This window comes from Etheostoma spectabile, chromosome 15, assembly GCF_008692095.1.
Source record: "Etheostoma spectabile isolate EspeVRDwgs_2016 chromosome 15, UIUC_Espe_1.0, whole genome shotgun sequence".
NCBI lineage: Eukaryota > Metazoa > Chordata > Actinopteri > Perciformes > Percidae > Etheostoma > Etheostoma spectabile.
The window spans coordinates 3441618-3449066 of NC_045747.1; positions in this window are offsets into that span (position 1 = coordinate 3441618).

Sequence of the window (7449 nt, forward strand, 5' to 3'; positions counted from 1 at the left end):
ATGAGAGGAGGCCTGGAAAGCGGAGGAGGTGCAGCCAAGCAAACACTCCCTGGGCAATTAAGGATTTTGAGATAGGGGAAGAAAAAGGGGGATGAAAAAGAAGGATATATGGGTGTGAGAGGAGTAAAGATAAGCAGAGAGAGGAGATCTGGGGTGAAACGGGTGAGAAATGAATAGAAAAGGCGAAGATAGGCATTTTGCAGCAAAAGGGGTAGAGTGAGGACAAAGACACAAGGAATGATGAGCTGAGGTAGAAGAGGATGAAGGTGGAGGAGGAGGAAGGAGACGAAAGAGAGTCAAAGGGTGCAAAAGAGGAAAACCCCTTTTTTTTCTGTAAATGCTAAAAAAGGCTGCTTTGGCAAATTGACAGTCATACAAACTGACACCTACAGCAGAGATGAAACCATGTCTGAGCAGGCATGACTGGACAAGAATAATCATCACACTTTCCGATGTGGCTTACAACATTTAGCCAGACTTATATCATCCTGAACCTAATTAAATGTGGAGAAAACTGCCGTGACCATACAGTAAAGTATTTGTGATTGCGATGAATACATATTTTAACAGATTATTACAGCATCAGCAAAGTTTATTCTACCAGTTAATCTAGTTTATCTGTGTTCTTAACTGAGGCAGTATATAGATATATATTTGGTATATATATATATATATACCATATATATGCTGATGCTGTAATAATCTGTTAGCATCTGTATTGCTTACAAATATGTATTGCTCGCAATCACTTTCCAATGTCTCCACATTTAATTAGGTTCAGGATCATAGAAGTCTGGCTAAATGTGTGATGATTACTCTTGTCCAGTCATGCCTGCTCATGAGTTATATATATATATATATATATATATATATATATATATATATATATATATATGTGTGTGTGTGTGTGTCTGTGTGTGTGTTAGAGAGAGAGACTGGTTTGTTGCTTGAATTTGATTTGACTGAGCCCCCAAAACAGATTTGAGAATCAAAGCTGTGCCATTTAGGAGCTTTCAGAGTGCCTAGTGTTTGTCAAGCGTGCAGATTTGTAAATGAGATTTAGGGATGTTTCCCTGCAAAACACCAGATGCAGGAAACATGTGACATATTGCAGATTTTTCTCTTACCCAAAACTAAAAACCTGACACTCAACTGTGCAGTGTAACATTAACTATTCCTCGCTCAAAGTGGCAGGGTTACCTTCAAAAAGGGTACATGAATCCCTTAATTATGCACATCAGTGTTAAATGAAACATTAAGCTGCGGAGATGTAGTTCTCCTGGCAAAACCTTCATGAGAGCTCACAAAAATGCAGCTTTTATTCACTTACCTGTTAAAAGCCTCCCTCTTTTTTCTGTCTCTCACCTTCTCTCAAACCCACAGAGTTTGAGGACACTGTTATGTAATGTATCGAGAGACACAAATCAGAACCTTTCGATGGAACTGGAACTGCTGTTAAATCAACCTTTACGTTTATTCATTTGCAACACCACAATCCATTTACTTTGGTTCATTTCTGGACAACTGACTCAGTATTTTCACTGTCACTAAATTTTTCTCATTCACATTAGAAGATAACTGAAAGCTTCTTCAACCAATGTGTTTAGCCCGGCTTATGGTGGTCGATCGGTCCACCACTTTGTGGTTTTGGTCCAGACTGATATTACAACTACTGTTGGATGGATTTCAATCTCCGTATTTATTGATTAGCATTAAAATGTTGTACCAACACTCTTGGTTTCCACAAGATAAATCCTACTGACTTTCGTGATCACCACCATGTTGACATTTTTGGTTTTAAGTGAAATGTCTTAACAACTACAGTGTGTGAAATCTGATTAATTTTATATATGTTCCCTTCTGGAAGAATTGTTTGGTGATCCCTTTTTTATCTTCTATATTAGTTCAATTCAATGTGTCCAATATTTTAGTTCAACTGTCCTTTTTCTTTTGTGCTAATTAGGGCTCATTAGGGCGTCAAAACGATATACAAATGTAATTTGGACGACGCTTTACCGTCTGATCCTTGTAAGTCATGTTCATTTTGCACTAAAGTTCTTAATAAAATGAGAAAATACTCAGTATTTAATTCACACAGGAGTATTCAAAGTAGGCTTTACCATGTGACAATTTCATGTCACAATGTCCATGCAAGGCCGGCTACAATAGACGATTTTGGACACATTGCCCAGCCCTATGTGCTAATTAGCTAAGCAAGTATAAACCGAAAAATTAGCAAAATATGTTGCATTTAACCAACTTTTTAGGACAAATTAGATGAACGTTATGGCACTAGGCTTCTAATATTTCACCTGGTTTACACCAGTAGTAACAGTGAAATAAACTTTTGGCCACAGCAGAAGCAGAGCCACTAGGAGGAGAAGCCAAGTCACCCCTATGTGTCATGATAGGGATTGTCACCCCAGCAGGAGGGTTGCTGTGACTCACTGAGTTTTGTCACAGAGGTACTGCCATGCTAACAACTTCGGCCAGCTTGACAGTACCCTTGTAGTCGGCGAGAAGGGTAATGTTCGTCAAATGTCACATGGACACTCATGATTGTGCTACTAACCGAGCTGAATCAGCTACTCAGCCGCAGGGAGCAAAGACAGGCTAGGTCTGTCTGCGTTTATTATCCACTCTCTCTTAGGAGGGCTGCTGAGCTAAAGGTCATGGACCAAGTCTGCTTCACATCTGTTTCCACAACAGTTTGGCTGCGCAGTGAGTATCAGCCATCTGAATAAGTTACCTATCGTCACCACCATCATCATGATTGATACCACAGAGTTTAGTTGGCAAAATGATATAGACGAGATCTCGTATATATTTGTGTGATGAATGTGAAATGACTGAACAATGCTGAACTTTAAAGCCACACCAAAGATTCTTTTGTACCTTAAAATAATGTTTCCAAAATTGTTTCAGTGGTTCATCAACTCGTAACAGGGTGAACGGCCCTTCTGCGTTATGCACTATGCACGTTTGCCAGATCAGGTAGCAGATCTGTAGTTCTAATGAGACAGCGGTAATGGACAATTCCGCTTCCAATCTGTAGGGGGACCGAAGAGGAAAAGTGCTTTGGTGTTGCTTTAAGTATTGTTGTGAACTCGTAGCATATGATAAATGGTCTGTGTTGCATTCTTGTTCACATTAGAAGCAGTTGGTTTCAAAGGATAAGTAAAGTGAAAATTAGAGATCAAGGGCCTCAGTACAATGCCATCATATGCCTTTCAATTATGTTGTCTCATTCGGCTTCATCATTCGTTCCTTTGTTGTTTATAACTATCAAAACCACGTGAAAACATTACTTTCCATTTTTATTTTTAGTGCATATACATATTGCTTTCCCCCAGAGAGGACCCAGTTTAATTGCCTTGCTCATTGGGGTTCCATCCGCTATTTATTTGAGTATAGGAATAAAGAATATTTGATTACATATTTAATTTCATGTTTAGTCCTGGGTGGTTTTGAAACTGCAACCTTCTGATCAGAATCCATCTTTGTCCTGAAGATGAATCTCTAGCTAGAGACAGAGCAACACTGTCTCTCTGTGGAACTTTCAAAGAACTGCATCAAAGCAAGCACAGGAGTAAGATGAGAACAGGTGGCATGCTTGTTTCTAATTGGCCAGTCAAATATCAGCACTTTACATTGAAAAAGTTGGTATACCTCCTAGAGGGGGTGATCCCAATAAGAAAACATATTGGACCCATTGACACATTTACTGTATATCTAGACTTGTATCTAGAGCTGTAACAATTATTTTCCAAAAATCACTATTCTGTAACCCAGATAATGTAATAACACAAATATAAAGCCTATGAAGTAAACAACGGCACTTCATCATCATAATATATTTTTCTAAGTGTATCCCCCTCGTCATTTTTGTTGCTATGAACATGTATAGGGTCAAGTGCCTACAACTAACAAGCCGCAATTATGTAAAATAAATCAACAATTAGACAATTATTTAATAATTGTTACAAGCCCTACGGCGATAATAAACTTATAATAATAGGTTTATTATCACCCTAGGGCGTAGTCAATACATGACATGAAAGACAACATGCATATAAAGATTTTTTTTTTATATTCCACTTATGTAAACAGTATATGATAGTGACTATTTGACCCACTATATATGCTTTTTGATTACGCTTAGTATCTTTTTAATCTATGGCTCCCATTTAATTACTTGAAATGAATGTTTGAAGTTGTTATTGTATCCTTTGTGACCTATAGGTTAGAAAATTGTGCAAGACTATGCATGGGAAGTATGTCTATTCATAAAATTATTTATTTGTATAATACTCAATTTCTTTCTTTCCTAGGTATTTACCTAAGGAGGATCAGTAGTTGGTGAGTCCAATGTTCGACTACTCCTTGTATTCATGGAGGAAGAATTCAGATCCTTTACGTAAGCAAAAGTACCCAAAGTGACACTTTCACAGTGTTTGTTTTGTCCAACCAACACTCCATACCTCAACATTATTACCAAGACACTGAAAGGATTAAAATAAATAAACAAAAAATCAGCAAATTCTCACATTTGAGAGATTGGAACCATGAAATATATTTGTAAGATTGACTGAAACATTTATCAAAATAGCATAGTATAACTCTTCATTTGTTTTCTGTGCAAACATCTATAGTATAGTACTATATCTAAAGCTGTCAAATAAATGTAATGAAGTAAAAAGTAGATTATTTCCCTCTGGAATGTAGTGGAGTAGAAGTAGAAAGTGGCATGAAAAGAAGCGACTCAAGTAAAGTACAAGTACCACAGAATTGTACTGTACTGTAAGTCCAGAACTTCAGTAAGACCAAGACCACATATTTACATTATTTTGAAACTGTGCACATATTGTTGTCCTTAAAATGTAATTCCATAAATGTGTTTGTGCAAATTACACTGTTTTTTTTTTAAATCATATGTGAAGTACAGTATGTGAAGAAAAATGTACATTTACACGGTTGCACTTTAAAAAAAACTTTGAAAATAGACTGAAGCGATTACAAACGGTCAACAATAACACCAAGGATTTACACATTTGTAGTCAATGTCTTTATGTGTAGGTAGATTTATTTAAAAAAAAAAAACTACTACACAAACTACAAACAATATGCATAAACAAATATAATATAGTTAGATTACTTAAACAGAGAATAATATCCATCACTATCTGTTGCAATTTCACATTAAATGTAGCAGCCAGGAACAACACATATCAGAGCAACAAAGGGTGAACTGTGCAGTAATACATTACACTGGTTAGCATGTCACTTAGTTAGCAGAAGGCAAAAATAACAGATTCCAGATCCTTTCTCGAATCATAGCCAATAACTTACAAATATCAGGTTTGGAAATAAAAGTGTTAAAATGCTTGCGCAATCGATATTTATGGGCAGGTGCACGAGAAAAATGGTTACTGCTTGGAAGGTAAAATGTGTGTGAGGTCTATTTATTGCATGAGAACACAATGAAAGTTGATGCTGGTTTAGGGGTTCTTTAAGATTTCTTTTTTTTTCTTCTGTGCTTCTCGGATCCGTTGTTCTGCTCATGAGGTTAAATGTGCTCCGTGTGTCCTAATCAGATAAACCCTAAAACGTCATCTATGCATTAGCTTGAAAACAGGCGTGTTCTTTGTGATGGCAGAGTGCAGTGTATAATGCATTGAGATTATGGGCTGTGAGTGTTGTTTAACACAGATGTGGTTTTAATCTAGAATATTTTCAGACGTTTACGTTATCTACAGAATATAGCTTAGAGTGTTCCTTACTAATCCATACCATTTCTGGGCCTTTGCACAGTAAACTAACTAGCAGATTTGAATGCAGACTGCACAGGGATTACCATCTGTGCTATACGTATGATAACCATGCCAACTGCCAACAGTGGGACTGTAGTTAAGCAAAGGGAAATGAAGGCACAGAGGTGCATATTGTATATCCAACACACTCTGGTGGCTATTAAAGGACTCTAGCTGATTGTTATTAAGTTGACAGTACAGGACACTGCCCTGCATGTGGACACATCTACTATAAAAGAAAACCTCTGGGTGAGCAGTTGTTAATAATTACCCATATGGCAACAGAAATCTGTATAATAACATGTGATGCATCTAAGATCAGCACCTCTGTGGAGCAGGTAACGCAGGGCAAGAGGCACAACTTATATCCTAACAGGCCTGTGGTGCAGTTCATTTTCAATTATATCAGAATAGAATTAATAACATTTTTTTAGTTTTGTTTTTTTTTTACCAAGAAAACGGTTGTTGTTTTAAAATTAAATTAATTACACATAGGAATTTACAGAGAACTGATCCCAGTCCTGCTATAGAGACATACACTCAACGCAATTTTTATATCACCTCTAATCTTATAAACCTCAGTGTGAGTTTGGCATCAATCACCTGCTTGTTCAAAAATGATGCGGCAAATGGAATTATAATGCCGGGTACAGTTGAATTCAACAAAAAAGCGTTATATAGCAAATATTACAGGTACAGTAATAAGGATCACTGATAGGAAATGTAACTACAGGCTACCAAATAACAAAAAAACAATCAAAGAAGTGCAAAATTGAAATAAATTAAAAAATTAAAGACTCTCCAGCCAACTTGCTCTTATTATCCATCAACCTTTGTCCTTTGATTTTGATATATTAAATGGATCTATGCAAAAGTGTACACTCAGATTAATTCCATTGTAGTCAACAGCAGATGATTCTCACTGCAGAAACCATGTGGGAAACCTGATAGGTTATATATAATATAATAATGTCAGTAGTGAAAAAAATAATTAATAAATAACTAAACATTGCAACACCAAAATGGAAAAAACTACACTTTCCAATTTAAATAAAAGTATGCGAGCATTTCGTACCTTAGTACAAACGTTGAGTACTAATTAAGCTGGATGCACTAATGTGCAAGAGGTATTTTAATGTTGTAAGTGGTTTAATTACTGCCATCAGATAAATATAGTGGAGTAAAAAGTGCAATATTTCTATGTCGTGGAGTAAAAGTATAAATTCTTGCAAAATGCAAATGCTAAATCATGTTGTAGTGCTCCAAAATCAAAATATACTTTGTTACATTATACTTCTGAAAAAGCTTGTGCATGTATAGGTCCTGAGCATGTGTGTATGTCAGACCTGTGTGTAGTGATCACTAACTAACAGAGTGTAAATTGTAATTTCCCCACTGGGGCTCAATAAACACTATAAATTATTAAATTAAATTAAATTAAATTATTAAATTAAGTGGACCTCTCACTTTCCATAGATGTATTTATAAGAAGGCAACATTCATCAAAGTCAGCTTTCAGTGTTGGAAGATAACAGTTTTGATATCAGGCTATGCTGGTAAACCCAAAATTCCATCTGTGTTTTCTAAGTACATTGAATAAGATGTTAGATGCACCCATGAAGAGGGCTGTGATCCCCTC